This window comes from Leucopleurus acutus (genome assembly GCF_964270905.1).
Source record: "Leucopleurus acutus genome assembly, chromosome: 6".
Taxonomy (NCBI): Eukaryota; Metazoa; Chordata; class Mammalia; order Artiodactyla; family Delphinidae; genus Leucopleurus; species Leucopleurus acutus.
The window spans coordinates 94,164,374-94,184,013 of NC_139149.1; the positions used below are offsets into that span (position 1 = coordinate 94,164,374).

At 36.8% G+C, this 19,640-nt stretch overlaps 1 protein-coding gene across 2 annotated transcripts in view; it reads right to left on the reverse strand.

Moving 5' to 3' along the window:
• The window catches only part of ERBB4 (erb-b2 receptor tyrosine kinase 4), a gene marked incomplete at both ends in the record, with an annotated part of 1,126,414 nt that overhangs the window by 733,301 nt on the left and 373,473 nt on the right, over window positions 1-19,640 (reverse strand). The gene's annotated exons all lie outside the window — the stretch shown is intronic.

A 19,640-nucleotide genomic window follows, 5' to 3' on the forward strand; every position in this document is an offset into this window, starting at 1 on the left:
TACTTCCCTCTCTTAAAATGTGTATGTATAAGAGGTAGGTATTAACTATCATATGACCCAGAGTTCTACTTCTGGGTATATATCCAAAGGAAACAAAATTACCACCACCATGTTCATAGTAGCATTATTTACAATAGCCAAGACATAGAAACAACCTAAGGGTCTATCAATGGGTGAATGAATTTAAAAAATGTGGAATATATACAATGGAATATTATTGAGCCATAAAAAAGAATGAAATCTTGCCATTTGTGACAACATGGATGGACATCGCAGGTATTATAATTTAAGAAAATAACTCAGACAGAAAAAGACAAATATTGTACGATTTCACTTATATGTGTTATCTTAAAAAAAACAAACAAACTCATAGAAACAGAACAGATTGGTGGTTGCCAGAGAAGGGGAATGGGAGGTGAGGAAAATGGCTGAAGGTGGTCAAAGGTACAAAATTCCAATTAGAAGATAAACTCTGGGGATGTACACTATGGTGACTATAGTTAACAATAATGTATTGTATATTTGAAAGTTGCAAAAAGATTAACCTTAAAAGTTTTCATCACAAGAAAAAAGTTGTAACTGTGCGGTGATGGAGGTTAATTAAATTTATTGCCCTTATAATTTCACAACATATATGTATATCTAATCATGTTTTACATCTTACACTAATATACTGTTATACCTCAGTTATATCACAGTAAAACTGGAGAAAATGAAAGAGGTAGATACTGAAAACCCTGAACTCAAATATTCCTGCATTATGTGAATGAAAACAAAATGTATGCCATGAAATTCATCTTAGTGATAGTTTAACACTCTAGTATGGTAAAATGACTACTGAACTTTAACCTTTCACTATGGTCACTATTTATGTATAGTTATTGATAAAGCTTTGAAGATAAAAGCAGGTGTTTTATGTTGTTTTGTGTTGGAACCCTTCTTCCCTTCTTCAAAACAAGTCAATAATTTTAAAGAAACCTATAAGCAATTCTTTCAATTAGGACACATTATACTCTAGATAATGGTATTGTAAACTAAACCTGATTTTTCCATAGAAACCCTAATATAAGACAGAATTAGGTTTCTGAACCAAGATTTGATTCTCACCTTTTTGTAGAAATGATCAGAAATACCACAATTCATTAAATATAAAAGTAATAATGCATCCTTTTTAGTATAGTATTTCTTAAATTACATTCAGACTAATGAAAAGTTAACTAAAATCGTATTATATTTGGTAAGACCTAGAATCATTAGTCTATAGTATATAAAGTTCTGACATCATTTGAAACAAATAAATCTAAAAATAGGAAAATCTTGGAGTTGTGAAATGCAGAAAACCTGCTTTACCATTGCTGAGGAAATTTTGGAGGAGTTATAGGGCTACTTGACTTTTTGAAGAGTAATTTTTTTGTTATTTTATTTTCTCATTTAAAAAATCCCTGTGGCATATACAATGCAATACAACAAACATTAAGAGCCCTTTTTTTTGTTTTGTTTTGTTTTGTTTTTTACACAACGTGCTAAGCATTGAGGGTGGTCCAAAAAACAAAGCAAAAGAGTTAAGAGTAGTCTTTGGTGGGGCTAATGACAGACTCTGGGAGGGCTCACGCCAAGGAGTACTTCCCAGAACTTCTGCTGCCAGTGTCCTTGTCACCACAGTGAGCCACAGCCACCCCTGCCTCTGCAGGAGACTCTCCAACACTAGCAGCCGGACTTCCGGGAAGATGGCGGAAGAGTAAGACGCGGAGATCACCTTCCTCTCCACAGATACACCAGAAATACATCTACGCGTGGAACAACTCCTACGGAGCACCTACTGAACGCTGGCAGAAGACCTCAGACCTCCCAAAAGGCAAGGAACCCCCCACGTACCTGGGTAGGGCAAAAGAAAAAACTAAACAGAGACAAAAGGATAGGGACGGGTCCTGTACCAGCGGGAGAGAGCTGTGAAGGAGGAAAAGTGTCCACACACTAGGAAGCCCCTTCGCGGGTGGAGACTTCGGGAGGCGGAGTGGGGGAGCTTGGGAGCCGCGGAGGAGAGCACAGCAACAGGGGTGCGAAGGGCAAAGCGGACAGATTCCAGCGCAGAGGATCGGGCCGACCGGCACTCCCCAGCCGAGAGGCTTGTCTGCTCGCCCGCCGGGGCGGGCGGGACTGGGAGCTGAGGCTCCGGCTTTTGTCGGAGCGCCGGGAGAGGACTGAGGTTGGCGGCGTGAACACAGCCTGCAGGGCGTTGGTGCAGCGCGGCTGGCCGGGAGAGAGTCTGGGGAGGGGTCTGGACCTGCCGAAGAGGCAAGAGACTTTTACGTCCCCCTTTGTTTCCTGGTGCACGAGGAGGGGGGATTGGGAACGCTGCTTGGGAGAGCTCTGGGGACGGGCGCGAGCCGCGGCTAAGAGTGCGGAGCCCAGAGACGGACATGGGACGCTAAGGCCGCTGCTGCCGCCGCCAGGAGGCCTGTGTGCGAGCGCAGGTCACTAGCCACACGCCCTTCCGGGGAGCCTGTGCAGCCCGCCGCTGCCGGGGTCCCGGGATCCGGGGACGGCTCCCCCGGGAGAGCGCACGGCACGCCTCAGGCTGCAGCGTCACGCCGGCCTCTGCTGCTGCAGGCCCGCCCCGCACTCCGTGACCCTCCCTACCCCCCGGCCTGGGTGAGCCAGAGCCTCCGAATCAGCGGCTCCTTTAACCCCGTCCTGTCTGAGCAAAGAACAGACGCCCTCCGGCGACCTACACGCACAGGCGGGGCCAAATCCAAAGCTGAGCCCCTGGGAACTGTGAGAACAAAGAAGAGAAAGGGAAATTTCTCCCAGCAGCCTCAGAAGCAGCGGATTAAAGCTCCACAATCAACTTGATATACCCTGCATCTGTGGAATACCTGAATAGACAAGGAATCATCCCAAATTAAGGAGCCCTGTGGATGAAAGGCTCTTGGTGCTGCAGCCAGGAGTCAGTGCTGTGCCTCTGAGGTGGGAGAGCCAACTTCAGGACACTGGTCCACAAGAGGCCTCCCAGCTGCACATAATATCAAACAGCAAAAATCTCCAAGAGATCTCCATCTCAACGCCAGCACCCAGCTTCACTCAACGACCAGCAAGCTACAGTGCTGGACATCCTATGCCAAACAACTAGCAAGACAGGAACACAACCCCACCCATTAGCAGAGAGGCTGCCCAAAATCATAATAAGTCTACAGACACCCCAAAACACACCACCAGACGTGGACCTGCCCACCAGAAAGACAAGATCCAGCCTCATACACCAGAACACAGGCACTAGTACCCTCCACCAGGAAGCCTACACAACCCACTGAACCAACCTTAGCCACTGGGGACAGACACAAAAAACAACAGGAACTACGAACCTTCAGCCTGCAAAAAAAAAAAAAGGAGACCCCAAACACAGTAAGATAAGCAAAATGAAAAGACAGAAAAACACACAGCAGATGAAGGAGCAAGATAAAAACCCACCAGACCTAACAAATGAAGAGGAAATAGGCAGTCTATCTGAAAAAGAATTCAGAATAATGATAGTAAGGTTGATCCGAAATCTTGGAGATAGAATGGACAATAGAATGGACAAATTGCAAGAATCAGTTAACAAGGACCTAGAAGAACTAAAGATGAAACAAGCAACGATGAACAACACAATAAATGAAATTAAAAGTACTCTAGATGGGATCAATAGCAGAATAACTGAGGCAGAAGAACGGATAAGTGACCTGGAAGATAAAATAGTGGAAATAACTACTGCAGAGCAGAATAAAGAAAAAAGAATCAAAAGAACTGAGGACAGTCTCAGAGACCTCTGGGACAACATTAAACGCACCAACATTCGAATTATAGGGGTTCCAGAAGAAGAAGAGAAAAAGAAAGGGACTGAGAAAATATTTGAAGAGATTATAGTTGAAAACTTCCCTAATATGGGAAAGGAAATAGTTAATCAAGTCCAGGAAGCACAGAGAGTCCCATACAGGATAAATCCAAGGAGAAATACGCCAAGACACATATTAATCAAACTGTCAAAAATTAAATACAAAGAAAACATATTAAAAGCAGCAAGGGAAAAACAACAAATAACACACAAGGGAATCCCCATAAGGTTAACAGCTGATCTTTCAGCAGAAACTCTGCAAGCCAGAAGGGAGTGGCAGGACATATTGAAAGTGTTGAAGGAGAAAAACCTGCAACCAAGATTACTCTACCCAGCAAGGATCTCATTCAGATTTGATGGAGAAATTAAAACCTTTACAGACAAGCAAAAGCTGAGAGAGTTCAGCACCACCAAACCAGCTCTACAACAACTGCTAAAGGAACTTCTCTAGGCAAGAAACACAAAAGAAGGAAAGGACCTACAATAACGAACCCAAAACAATTAAGAAAATGGGAATGGGAACACACATATCGATAATTACCTTAAATGTAAATGGACTAAATGCTCCCACCAAAAGACACAGATTGGCTGAATGGATACAAAAACAAGACCCATATATTTGCTGTCTACAAGAGACCCACTTCAGACCTAGAGACACATACAGACTGAAAGTAAGGGGATGGAAAAAGGTATTTCATGCAAATGGAAACCAAAAGAAAGCTGGAGTAGCAATTCTCATATCAGACAAAATAGACTTTAAAACAAAGACTATTAGAAGAGACAAAGAAGGACACTACATAATGATCAAAGGATCAATCCAAGAGGAAGATATAACAATTGTAAATATTTATGCACCCAACATAGGTGCACCTCAATACATAAGGCAAATACTGACAACCATAAAAGGGGAAATTGACAGTAACACATTCATAGTAGGGGACTTTAACACCCCACTTTCACCAATGGACAGATCATCCAAAATGAAAATAAATAAGGAAACACAAGCTTTAAATGATACATTAAACGAGATGGAGTTAATTGATATTTATAGGACATTCCATCCAAAAACAACAGAATACACATTTTTCTCAAGTGCTCATGGAACATTCTCCAGGATACATCATATCTTGGGTCACAAATCAAGCCTTGGTAAATTTAAGAAAATTGAAATTGTATCAAGTATCTTTTCTGACCACAACGCCATGAGACTAGATATCAATTACAGGAAAAGATCTGTAAAAAATACAAACACATGGAGGCTAAACAATACACTACTTAATAATGAAGTGATCACTGAAGAAATCAAAGAGGAAATCAAAAAATACCTAGAAACAAATGACAATGGAGACACAACGACCCAAAACCTGTGGGATGCAGCAAAAGCAGTTCTAAGGGGGAAGTTTATAGCAATACAAGCCCACCTTAAGAAGCAGGAAACATCTCGAATAAACAACCTAACCTTGCACCTCAAGCAATTAGAGAAAGAAGAACAAAAAAACCCCAAAGCTAGCAGAAGGAAAGAAATCATAAAAATCAGATCAGAAATAAATGAAAAAGAAATGAAGGAAACAATAGCAAAGATCAATAAAACTAAAAGCTGGTTCTTTGAGAAGATAAACAAAATAGATAAACCACTAGCCAGACTCATCAAGAAAAAAAGGGAGAAGACTCAAATCAATAGAATTAGAAATGAAAAAGGAGAGGTAACAACTGACACTGCAGAAATAAAAGAGATCATGAGAGATTACCACAAGCAACTCTATGCCAATAGAATGGACAATCTGGAAGAAATGGACAAATTCTTAGAAATGCACAACCTGCCAAGACTGAATCAGGAAGAAATAGAAAATATGAAGAGACCAATCACAAGCACTGAAATTGAAACTGTGATTAAAAATCTTCCAACAAAGAAAAGCCCAGGACCAGATGGCTTCACAGGCGAATTCTATCAAACATTTAGAGAAGAGCTAACACCTATCCTTCTCAAACTCTTCCAAAATATAGCAGAGGGAGGAACACTCCCAAACTCCTTCTACGAGGCCACCATCACCTTGATACCAAAACCAGACAAGGATGTCACAAAGAAAGAAAACTACAGGCCAATAGCACTGATGAACATAGATGCAAAAATCCTCAACAAAATACTAGCAAACAGAATCCAACAGCACATTAAAAGGATCATACACCATGATCAAGTGGGGTTTATTCCAGGAATGCAAGGATTCTTCAATATACGCAAATCTATCAATGTGATAAACCATATTAACAAACTGAAGGAGAAAAACCATATGATCATCTCAATAGATGCAGAGAAAGCTTTTGACAAAATTCAACACCGATTTATGATAAAAACCCTGCAGAAAGTAGGCATAGAGGGAACTTTCCTCAACATAATAAAGGCCATATATGACAAGCCCACAGCAAACATCATCCTCAATGGTGAAAAACTGAAAGCATTTCCACTAAGATCAGGAACAAGACAAGGTTGCCCACTCTCACCACTCTTATTCAACATAGTTTTGGAAGTTTTAGCCACAGCAATCAGAGAAGAAAAGGAAATAAAAGGAATCCAAATTGGAAAAGAAGAAGTAAAGCTGTCACTGTTTGCAGATGACATGATCCTATACATAGAGAACCCTAAAGATGCTACCAGAAAACTACTAGAGCTAATCAATGAATTTGGTAAAGTGGCAGGATACAAAATTAATGCACAGAAATCTCTGGCATTCCTATATACTAATGATGAAAAATCTGAAAGTGAAATCAAGAAAACACTCCCATTTACCATTGCAACAAAAAGAATAAAATATCTAGGAATAAACCTACCTAAGGAGACAAAAGATCTGTATGCAGAAAATTATAAGACACTGATGAAAGAAATTAAAGATGATACAAATAGATGGAGAGATATACCATGTTCTTGGATTGGAAGAATCAACATTGTGAAAATGACTCTACTACCGAAAGCAATCTATAGATTCAATGCAATCCCTATCAAACTACCACTGGAATTTTTCACAGAACTAGAACAAAAAATTTTGCAATTTGTATGGAAACACAAAAGACCCCGAATAGCCAAAGCAATCTTGAGAACGAAAGAAGGAACTGGAGGAATCAGGCTCCCAGACTTCAGACTATACTACAAAGCTACAGTTATCAAGACGGTATGGTACTGGCACAAAAACAGAAAGATAGATCAATGGAACAGGATAGAAAGCCCAGAGATAAACCCACGCACATATGGTCACCTTATCTTTGACAAAGGAGGCAGAAATGTACAGTGGAGAAAGGACAGCCTATTCAATAAGTGGTGCTGGGAAAACTGGACAGCTACATGTCAAAGTATGAAATTAGATCACTCCCTAACACCATACACAAAAATAAGCTCAAAATGGATTAAAGACCTAAATGTAAGGCCAGAAACTATCAAACTCTTAGAGGAAAACATAGGCAGAACACTCTATGACATAAATCACAGCAAGGTCCTTTTTGACCCACCTCCTAGAGAAATGGAAATAAAAACAAGAGTAAACAAATGGGACCTAATGAAACTTAAAAGCTTTTGCGCAGCAAAGGAAACCATAAAGAAGACCAAAAGACAACCCTCAGAATGGGAGAAAATATTTGCAAATGAAGCAACTGACAAAGGATTGATCTCCAAAATTTATAAGCAGCTCATGCAGCTTAATAACAAAAAAACAAACAACCCAATCCAAAAATGGGCAGAAGACCTAAATAGACATTTCTCCAAAGAAGATATACAGAGTGCCAACAAACACATGAAAGAATGCTCAACATCACTAATCATGAGAGAAATGCAAATCAAAACTACAATGAGATATCATCTCACACCAGTCAGAATGGCCATCATCAAAAAATCTAGAAACAATAAATGCTGGAGAGGGTGTGGAGAAAAGGGAACCCTCTTACACTGTTGGTGGGAATGTAAATTGATACAGCCACTGTGGAGAACAGTATGGAGGTTCCTTAAAAAGCTACAAATAGAACTACCATATGACCCAGCAATCCCACTACTGGGCATATACCCTGAGAAAACCATAATTCAAAAAGAGTCATGTACCAAAATGTTCATTGCAGCTCTATTTACAATAGTCCAGAGATGGAAACAACCTAAGTGTCCATCATCGGATGAATGGATAAAAAAGATGTGGCACATATATACAATGGAATATTACTCAGCCATAAAAAGAGACGAAATTGAGCTATTTGTAATGAGGTGGATAGACCTAGAGTCTGTCATACAGAGTGAAGTAAGTCAGAAAGAGAGAGACAAATACCGTATGCTAACACATATATATGGAATTTAAAAAAAAAAAAATGTCATGAAAAACCTAGGGGTGAAACAGGAATAAAGACACAGACTTACTAGAGAATGGACTTGAGGCTATGGGGAGGGGGAAGGGTAAACGGTGACAAAGCGATAAAGAGGCATGGACATATATACACTACCAAACGTAAGGTAGATAGCTAGTGGGAAGCAGCCGCATAGCACAGGGAGATCAGCTCGGTGCTTTGTGACCGCCTGGAGGGGTGGGATAGGGAGGGTGGGAGGGAGGGAGACGCAAGCGGGAAGAGATATGGGAATATATGTATATATATAACTGATTCATTTTGTTGTGAAGCTGAAACTAACATACCATTGTAAAGCAATTATACTCCAATAAAGATGTTAAAAAAAAATATCCACAAAAAAAAAAAAGAGTTAAGAGTAGGTTATAGTTCTTATGTTTAAGAACATTATATTCTAAAATTAGTAAAAGAGAAAAAAATAAGGACAGGCTAAATGGACAGGGTAGACAAATTCTAGGAGAAAGGAGTAACAAAGAAGTATATTAACATAGAAGTGGAAAAGATTACCATGGGTTGATGGGATTGGGAATTAGGGATCAAGTTGCTGGCCCTTGGGCTGCATTTGTGCCTAGATTCATTTCCTCAAAAGTGAATGATGACATGTTAATTCACAAGCTGCCGTTTACAAGTGCTAGTATGGATGTAAGTGTGAATTATTTCAAGTCAAGTTGCCATAAATCAAAGATGATAGATATTTGAGCTAGAAAACTCCTCTCCATGGAAAATGCACCAATTACAAACAAACATTCTGATGAAATATTTCATTAGGTTGATCCAGTTGCATTACAGAGAGTGGTCTCCTAAATCTACACACATTTCTTAAAATATTTATTTTTCATGAGATTGAGAAAACTCTTCTTAAAGTGATGTTAATGTCATAAATGTGATGAGAAAGCAAATTACAGGTAATAAGAAATAAATCTCAGTGAATGGCACCTAGAAAATGGGCCCATTGGGATAAAAATTATTTTATGTATATTCTTATAAAAATTATATCTGAAGAATTGTAGTATAAAGCCATGTAGCTCCCTTTGAGAGGGAATGGTGGTCATAATTGCCAGGGCACACCAAAAGAACTGGTCTTACTGAGCAAAAATTTCCTGTTAGGTACTGAAATATAACTTCTCCCTGTGATATAATGGACCAATAATTGAAGCATATAATATATCCTCATGGGCTATACTGCTGTTTTATTTATTCTTGCCCAACTGTGAAGATAAACTCCACTAAATACATGTGATATCCTGTCAATTCAAGATAACCATATTTTTCCTTGGACAGATGGCTGGTGAATGAAACACCTGTATCACCTCAGGGCCGCAAAATTATAATCATAGTGGATACATGATCTCAGAAACAAGTCCACTTAGACTGAAAACATTCTACTCAAGAATATGCAGGGGCAATAGTCACTCTCCCTTTTCAGCTCAGATGTAAGCTACCATCTCATTTGCTTTTAAAACCATTATATTCCACGTGACAGTTTATATTCATAGATCATCCCATCACAGATTTCCGACTCTCTGCTAAAACCCTATTAACCAGTAACAAAACATTATGCTGTATATATTTTCACTGGGACATTCTTAAAACACAGGATGAACTCCTATCCTCCTATCCTAGAACATTTTCTCTAACTTCACCAATTCTTTAACTCACAATTGGCACAATTCTGATTTATCATTTTCTAACAGCACATTATTCATTTAGAAATGTGTATTTCTAATTACAACATCTTCTGCCTCGTTTGAAAATTCAACTGAATATTTTCTAAGATTTTTTTGTACATACTCCTAGGGGCATTTACTGTATGTTTGCTGACAAGTTTTTATGGCCATCAGAATAATCACCCCCACTATAGCTGCACTCCTTCTAATAACTTCATTATACTACTTACTAATGTGTATTAAGTGTGTTAACTTTATGATATATATTGTCATAGGTGCTTCACATATAATAAATCATTTAATTCTCACAATAGCCCTATGAAAGCAGTACTGTTATTTCAATTCTACAGATTACACTGAGATCCAGAGTAGTTAACAAACTTGCCCAAAGTCATGCAGCCACAAGGTACTAGAGTCAGAATTGGAATCCAGGGAGTTTTTCTCCAGATCATCTGTTTTTGACCATACTTCCAGACTGCTCCCTGATAACATGACATGATTTATGATAAAGTTTAAAACTCGGTTTTATATGAATTTGCCTTTCTGTTTTTCAAATGTTTAGCTCTGTCCACATCACATAGCTGCCACATATATATTCTTTTCTGTCAGGCTGGTGATAGATATTAAATATGACATATATTATATATATATATATATTTCTGAGAGGTTAATACATGATACACAAAACTAAATAATATACAGTATTATGCAAAATGCAGACCTCTTTATCAGTGACTCTTGAAAATCTGTAAATAATTTATTTTACTGAAATCATACTGACTCTGAATAATAATATGTACTGTTACTACTAATAATACACACATGGTTACCACCCAGAATTTCAACTTATACTACACAGTTCTACCTTCATTCAGCAGAAATTTGCTTTTGTTCCAACATGGAGCAGTTATGTTTCATGACTGACAATGATCTCATAATGAAAAACAAGTCACAATTAATAAAAATCAAAACTAATACCTGCTAGATTAATTTAATGATTTAATGAGCTAGGAGAGAGTTTTATGAAAAGACCTATAAAAGCAAGAGACTCAATTTCCAATTAGAATCAACATCCACGAGTCTTAAGCCTCCTCAGGGTAAGGAGAGACCTATTCAGCTCTTCTTCACATTTCCCTCTACCTGTAAAGGGGCATTTACTTTCAAACAAAATCATAGTTAATGCATCTGTCCCTCTACAAATTGGGTTACAAATATTTTTTATCAGATAACTAATATGCTGTGAGAAACACTATCAGTACAAGATCAGCAATTATTTATGTGGTATCCTTACCATATTTTAATGTCTGGCCTATAATTATAGATTGATGTTGAATATTAAATTCACTTAATAACTAAAACAGTCCTTAAATGAACAGATATATCGTAATAATGATAATGGTTAACATTCCCCAAATACTCACTACATGCTAGGAATATTCTAAATCCCTAATACTTATTATCTCATTTAATTCACATAATAGCACCATGAAATGAATACTATTATTGTTCCCATTTTAATGCTGAGGAAGTAAGTACAGAGAAGTTAAATAACTTGTCCAAAGTCATACACTAATTGCTGGGGTCGATATCTGAACGCAAGCGATGTCACTCCAAAGCTTTCATCCTTGGCCACTTTTCTAGACTACTTTTTGATTGATTCTATTTATAAAAGTTTAGTTTATTTCCAATTCTGCACTATTACAAATAACGTTATAATGAGCATGCTGGTACCCACACTTTTTTGAACTTGTCCTATCATTTTCTTTGGATAAACTTCATAAAGGTTTAAATGCTGGAAGAAAAAGCATGCACATTCATCTTTGTCAGGCTTGTAGGTGAAAAGTGCTGCTTTCTACTGCTGTTTTAATTTGTATTTTGTATTAGAGAGGTTGGGCGTATTTTATTTAAGTGGTGTGCTAGAGCTCGCTTTCACAGGTTTTGAGTTTCTCTTCCCAACTCCACCTTAAATGACATCAAGGTGGTATCTTGATATTGATCATGGATAAAAGTGTTTACACCTTGGAAATCAGCATGTGATAGAAACCAGGTTTGTTTGCTTTGGTTTGGTTTTGGAGAGTCTCTTAAAAGCCCACCTCCGTGTATACCTCTGTGTATAATAGCCATTTGTGTTCTTGTTTTGAATAGACTATTCATAATCTTTATCTAGGTAAAAGTCTGCTGTGTTTGTTCGTTTCTTATTGACTTGGAAAATGAATGTTCCTACCTAGTAAATTATTAAAAGGGGAAAAAGTTTTGTTATTAACAGTGATGACCATTATTTGAAAGCTTGGCCACACAACTTAGCCATTTGTTCAAAAATGATACAGACAAAATGTAAGGTAAAAAACAATATCAGTTTCAATTTAGAATCTGCTACAGAGTTCAAATAGATTATTAGACATATGTTAAAATGATAGTTTAGGCTTGACTAAAATTGTTTTATAACAAAAGCATATGCACAATATATGCCTTTTAGAAGTACTATAGTATAGAAGGTAGTAAGGAAACCCTAAAGTTCTGCTATAGCATAGACACCTGAGGTTGGAATAAGAAAAAAGAAGTAAAACATTTGACTCAATTTATTTTTTAGTTCTTCCTTTAAACACACTCATATTCAAGATATGAAAGGCAAAGGATTATAATTTTATTGTCATAACACTTTAAACTCCACTAGGATTATGACTTAATGCTAATATTGCAATATTAGAAATAGTGGATTGAGTTACTGACAGTCTGGATAACTTGCTATGTAACTTTTAACTAGCAGGTAACATCATAGTTATTGGTTTTATAACTAGAATAATATTCTTGAAGATGTATATATCTAGCAAAAACTAGTTTGGTTATAAAATCAAAGATGAGATATGACTAAATTAGGTGACATAAACCATATTGGATTTGGTAGTTCTATTTTTAGTTTGTTAAGGAACCTTCATACTGTTCTCCACAGTGGCTGTATCAATTTACATTTCCACCAACAGTGTAAGAGTGTTCCCTTTTCTCCACACCCTCTCCAGCATTTATTGTTTGTAGATTTTTTGATGATGGCCATTCTGACTGGTGTGAGGTGATACCTCATTGTAGTTCTGATTTGCATTTCTCCAATAATTAGTGATGTTGAGCATCCTTTCATGTGCTTCTTGGCCATCTGTATGTCTTCTATGGAGAAATGTCTGTTTCGGTCTTCTGCCCATTTTGGGATTGGGTTGTTTGTTTTCTTGATATTGAGCTGCATGAGCTGTCTGTATATTTTGGAGATTAATCCCTTGTCAGTTGCTTTGCATATGACCCAGCAATCCCACTCAGAGAAAATCCAAGAAAACAATATACCCGGAAAAAAACATAATTCAAAAAGATACATCCACCCCAATGTTCACTGCAGCACTATTTACAATAGCCAGGACATGGAAGCAACCTAAATGTCCATCAACAGCAGAATGGATAAAGAAGATGTGGTACATATATACAATGGAATATAACTCAGCCATAAAAAGGAACAAAATTGTGCCAATGGCAGAGACGTGGATGGACCTAGAGACTGTCATACAGAGTGAAGTAAGTCAGAAAGGGAAAAACAAATATCATATGATATCGCTTATATGTGGAATCTAGAAAAAGTATATAGATGAACTTATCTGCAAAGCAGAAATACAGACACAGACGTAGAGAACAAACATATGGATACCAAGGGGGAAAGAGGGGGTGGGATGAACTGGGAGATTGGGATTGACATATATACACTACTATATATAAGATAGGTAACTAATGAGAACCTACTGTATAGCACAGTGAACTCTACTCAATGCTCTGTGGTGACCTATGGGAAGAAAATCCAATAAAAAAGGGGATATATGTATACATATAGCTGATTCACTTTGCTGTACAGCAGAAACTAACACAACATTGTAAAGCAACTATACTCCAATAAAAATTTTAAAAAAAACATATTGGATTTGAACTTCACTCTTCAACAAAACCTATCTTAAGTTTTTAAAGGAATTTAATTGCTGTCATCACTTTTAATATGTAAATATTTTCTATTCAAATGCATTGAAATACTGTACTATGGAGAAAAAAATTTTGTTGATTTTTAGTTAATTTATAAAAATAGACTATACAAGATTTTAAAATTCTATTATATAAGAATAAAAGAGCATTCTTTCAGGATACAGAAATTAAAATTCTTTTGACAGGAAAATCCCCAATGCCAAGTGACCATAAAATTCATTTATGCATAATTTTACTATTACTGGTCAAGAAAAATCAAAAAATAAGCTACTCTTCTATTTTTCCAAAGATATTTTTACAGATTAACCATAGGAGAAAGGTCCATTCTTTTTCATTTTGGATTTATGATTTAAGAACCTGACACTTTTGAAAAATGCCTTATTACTGCTTTCGGCATGCTCTGTTTCTATTCTGTTTCCAAAATCATTAAATCATATTTATGAAGTGACCATATGCGTCATTAGCAATTTTGATAACTGCTTTTCTCCTGCCTTACGTCATTAGTGGACTGAACATTTTAAAATGGAATAAAACATTTTATGCATCACAGAGTAAGAAATGGACTGGATCAAGGAGCACGGTTCTTGGTGTACTTTGCTATTGCCTGGGTCTAATTCCCATTTCCAGAACTTTGTTTAACTTTTGATCCTTTCCTGAAATGACCTGGTCCTCTTTTCCCTATCAAATCTTAACTTCACCACTTTCTAAGACCCAGTTGAAAATCCTATCTTTTTGACTACTTCAACCATCATCAATTACCACTTTCGTACCCCTGACTTCAGACACTCAGAGCTATATCATATACTATAATACTTACTCATATAAGGTTTTGAATTGATTGATTTTGTTTTAGTTATATTAATGTCATTTCACTAACAAAGTGGGGATTCCAGTAGGCAAGGATTATGCCTTATATATCTTTCTGAATTCCTTACTCCTGAACACCTCCCTGAATCTTCAAGCTCAAACACTTAACATCTATTCTGTCACAGCTTGAAGCACCCAGTAAATGCTCACTAACAGCTTAAGAGATTGAGTACAAATGAACCAGGTGTTTTTGTTTATTTCTTTTTTTTTTTTTTTTTTTTTTTTTTTTGCGGTATGTGGGCCTCTCACTGTTGTGGCCTCTCCGGTTGCGGAGCACAGGCTCCAGACGCGCAGGCTCAACGGCCATGGCCCACGGGCCCAGCCACTCCGCGGCATGCAGGACCCTCCCGGACCGGGTCACGAACCCGTGTCCCCTGCATCGGCAGGCGGACTGTCAACCACTGAGCCACCAGGGAGGCCCTTGTTTGTTTTTAATCTGTTTGTTTTACCAATCACTCAATCTCACTGAAGTGATTTTTTTTTTTTTTTTTTTTTTTTTTTTTTTGGCCACTCCACAAGGCTTGAGGGATCTTAGTTCAGCAGCCAGGGATTGAACTTGGGCCCTCACAGTGAAAGTGCTGAGTCCTAACCACTAGGCAGCCAGGGAATTCCCATGCAGTGAATTTTTTTCTTACAATTTTATATAGTTTTGAAAGTAACATTAAAATTGTAGCATTGTAATTTTAAAAAGGGATATTCAAAACCCAGAATATTTTCACAAATGTCTCCTTAATTCAATACCAGGCTCACTAATCAGTTTCATTTGCCTTCCTTAAAGATAGGTTAGATTAACTTCACCAACAGTCTTTTTTTTTTTCTTGGCATCAAGTCTCCTGGCTTCACACGTGAGGATTTACAAGGACAAATCTAGGACAACCTTCACCCATGGTATGCATTATTTGTTCACAACACAGACACATACGTATGTGAATACCCACACCTATCAGATCAGTTACCTGTTCTTCAAGAATGTGTTTGGTAGGCCTCAGACAAAAAATAGCCTCAACCACTTGAAATCACTTGATAACTACAATCTTAACTGAGGTTTTCAATTTTTTGGCTACTTGGAAATCATATTCCATTAAAATATAAATACCCCTCAAAGAGATGATTTTTTTTTTAACCTGCTAACACATAAGGACTTCAGACCTTTCTCAGCGCAGAATAACTCATAATGGCCACAGTCAGGAGGGAGGGCTGCTTTGGAAAAAAAGACATTAAATAGGATTCACAGTCTAAATTGCTGGGGAAATCAGACTAATCTGGCTCCTGAGTGGATGGAGGAAAAACAAGCAGGGACAGAATTGAGGAGAAATTTGGCTAAAAGTGGATATAAGAGAAACTGAAAATCAGGTAAACTGTTTCTCAGCTATAGAATAGGTGCTGAGGACAGAGAGGGGAAGAAAGAAGTTAAATTATAAGCATATTTTGGGAGAGTTTTATTTCTCTTTGTGAGTATAAAAGTATAAAGACATATTTCAATATTTTATGACTATGTTTCATTGTTCTAAACATGCAAATAAATACATAAAAATTTCTTAGGCAGTTGTCTAATGAATGTTTTAAAGAGTAAAGTTAATTATCTTACAACTTAAAGTAATTGGTGTCTGATCAAAACAGCTATGTTAGCATTGCATTCAACTGTTTCCTTGAAAAAAATTCATTCCTTTTAATTGTGTGTCACCTAACTGAACCCAAGGCATTTTGAAACAAAATATGTTTGTATTCTTCATATAGATTTAAAAATTAAAATGAGATTAAATGAGAAACATAGGACTGGGAAGTGCCTCCAGAGGTCATTTAGCCCATTTCTGCCTCTGGCAAGCGTCACCTAAATCATTTCAAACATATGGCTCACTACCTTGTGCCATCCTCGTTAAGCAACCTAGCTCTTGGCTGCTCGCATTAACAATGTGTGTTCCTACAAACTGGCTTAATCGTTCTGCCTGGTTTAGTTACTCAAGAGTGTCAGATAATCCGTCTAACTCAGTAAAATATCCCTCAGTCAAATCAGTCAAACTGCATATATGTTTATCTGACTTAGCTCATTTTTTTATTTATTTCACTGGTAAAGACAATTAAAACACTCAAACAAGTGTAGGTGTGAAGAGATAACCTATAAATCAGGTTCTTCCTTAATCTCACTAAATTGTTCCTGAACTGATTTTAATCAAATTTTACTATATTCCTTTTCCTAATGGTCTTAAATGTGTCCTTCTTCCCTCCTCTTTCTTTAGGCAAAATAAACCGAAGAGTCAAAGAATAATAAGCCAACAAAAATTTATGAGAAAATCCAAGGACAGATTTGGTCTATTTTTTTCCCTAAATCAACACATATTCAAAAGAACAATACTGAATGATGGAGGTATGCAGCTAAATAACACACGTCAAAATGTTTGCTACTTCTTTACATCTTAGTGGTTCTTTCAAGAAATAAGAATTTCATACTTGTCTTTGCCTTTTCACATCTTGTGAAAGCAATGAAAAAAGTTTAAAATTTGTGTATTTTTTTAAATAGCATATCTCCCTTAAAGTATAATTTAAACATGTAAGACTTGCATTATTCTCTCTTCTTTAGACTAATATCAGATTTTAGATATTACTCAGAGCCTGAAACCTTAAGATCATAAAATACTTGGAGTTTACTTGACCCAAATGTTTATAAGGGAAGCAGAGGAACATCGTTTAAAATTACACCATCTAGATAAATGCAGAATCACTATAGTACTGTTTTAAAACTGTATAAAACATTTGATTATTATTGATAATATTGAAGCTGGTTTCTAAAATATTTAATTACAATAACCAGCATATGAGATGGTCATTTCTCCAATTAAAGATTCCAACCAGAAAAAAAAATTGTTCTTTCTTTGTATTGTCAATAAATATTCCACAATATGGAATCATTGAAGTAGCTTATGTTCAAAAATATCAAAATAAATAAATTTGACAACCTGAATATCAGTCTTACACCTGTTAATTCTTTTAAAAAACAGGATGTTAAAATATTCAATACTCAATCTGTTACTATTTTGTTAAATTAATGCCATGCAATTCTAAAGGAGAAGGGACATTTAAGTGACTCCGACTTGTAATAATACCATGAGTTTCAGGGCTGTAGCCAGTATTGTAAAATAGAACAAATAATAATGCAAAGGCAGATACAAATTATTCTCAGAGGCATGAGTGATCTTCGAGGTGAAATATTAGAAATGATGTTACAAATACAAATAATGTGACTGAGAGCTCCTAACGTTCTGATATATGGCAATATGTTCTCACACTCATTAAAGTCTAATTTTAGCTCATTGACAGTTAACAACCTCACAAAATAAGACATTGCATTTCAATGTTATAATATTCTTTAGTGATATACCCTTGCGATATCTCACAGACACTACAAAGAAAAATCTTCAAATCTGACTTTACCATGTCCCCCCACAGTTCTAGAAGTCCCTATCTTGGTGAAAAGAGCCACAATAAAAGCAGTTTGTCAGGTCAGAGATGAGCAGCCATGCATCATGTCAAACGCCAATCCTGTCAATTATTCTTTGTAAATATCTCTCTGCTCTCTTGCATGTTCTCTCTCTCTCTCTCTCTCTCTCACTTTCCATCCCTCCTCACTGTTTCAACTCTAGTCTAAACTATTACATTAGCCTGCACTATAACACCCTCTTGAATGATCAGCATGAAGTTTTCGCCCTCTACCTTTCTTTCTTCTCTTCTTTGAAGCCAGAATGCTTTCTGTAACTTGAAAAGCTAATGGTGTCACTCTCCTACATAAACTTTTCCAAAGGCTTCTCATTGTTTTAGTGAACAGGACCTTTATCACGAAGACAATTTACCTTCTGCCTACCTCTTCAGTTTCACCTAGTGCCACTTTTTCCCTTGTTGAATAGGTTTGAATCATATTTTGTCTAGCTGCCTCTTTTACCTACAAGTGTTTTGTTCTGTTTTACTTAGATCCTTCATATCTCAGCTTAAGCGCTATTCTTTTAGGTAACCTTCCCTCACGACTTCTCTGACTAGGTGAATGTTATCTGATAGTCTCCCATACGCTCATACTTGCAATGTGTTCATTGTCTTCCCTGTTACAACATAAGCTACATGAGGATAGAGATTCAATGCCTGTCACTGTTCCTCACATATGAGTTGTTATTTAATGCATGTTAAGTATTAAGTGAGAGCTGAAGATATATAAACAGATTATTTTCCATATATGTTGCTCAATGCATGATATTGTGGCTATTCTCTGCTTATTTTTTCCCTCCCCCTTTAACCTGATTATTTTATTTGAAATTACTAGTGACTTCTAATTCACAATTCCTAGAATCAATTGAGTAATGATTGTTCTCTTTTATTCCCCAGTATATCCAGATCTCTACTCCTGTCATGGCTTTTGCTAATCCTCCACACTCTTAACTATTCCTAGTGTCATTTTATTTCAAGATTTCTGTCAATCTCTTTTCTTCATTATTGCAAATAAAAATTGTAAAATTCTCCAAACCCCCTGCATATCTTCAAGCTATTATCTTTTTTCTTTCCATTCTTGAAATACTTGCAAGTTTACTTCTCAAGAGTGGCATATCAGGCTCAATAATAAGAATCTCCAATGTCCCAATTTATAAACAAGTTTATATTCCATGAAGTGCCTAGTGTAGTGCACTAAATATGTTATAGACACATGATATATATACTACAAAATATTAAGAAAAATAAGTGTGTCTTACTGTAATCCAGTTGGAAGAAAACAGTTTCTTCTCTCATTGTAAGTCTTTCACCCTGAATATCCAAGTATTTTCTATTATGGTGCAAAAGTTCACATTGATTTGTTTACAATATCCCTAAGTGATTAG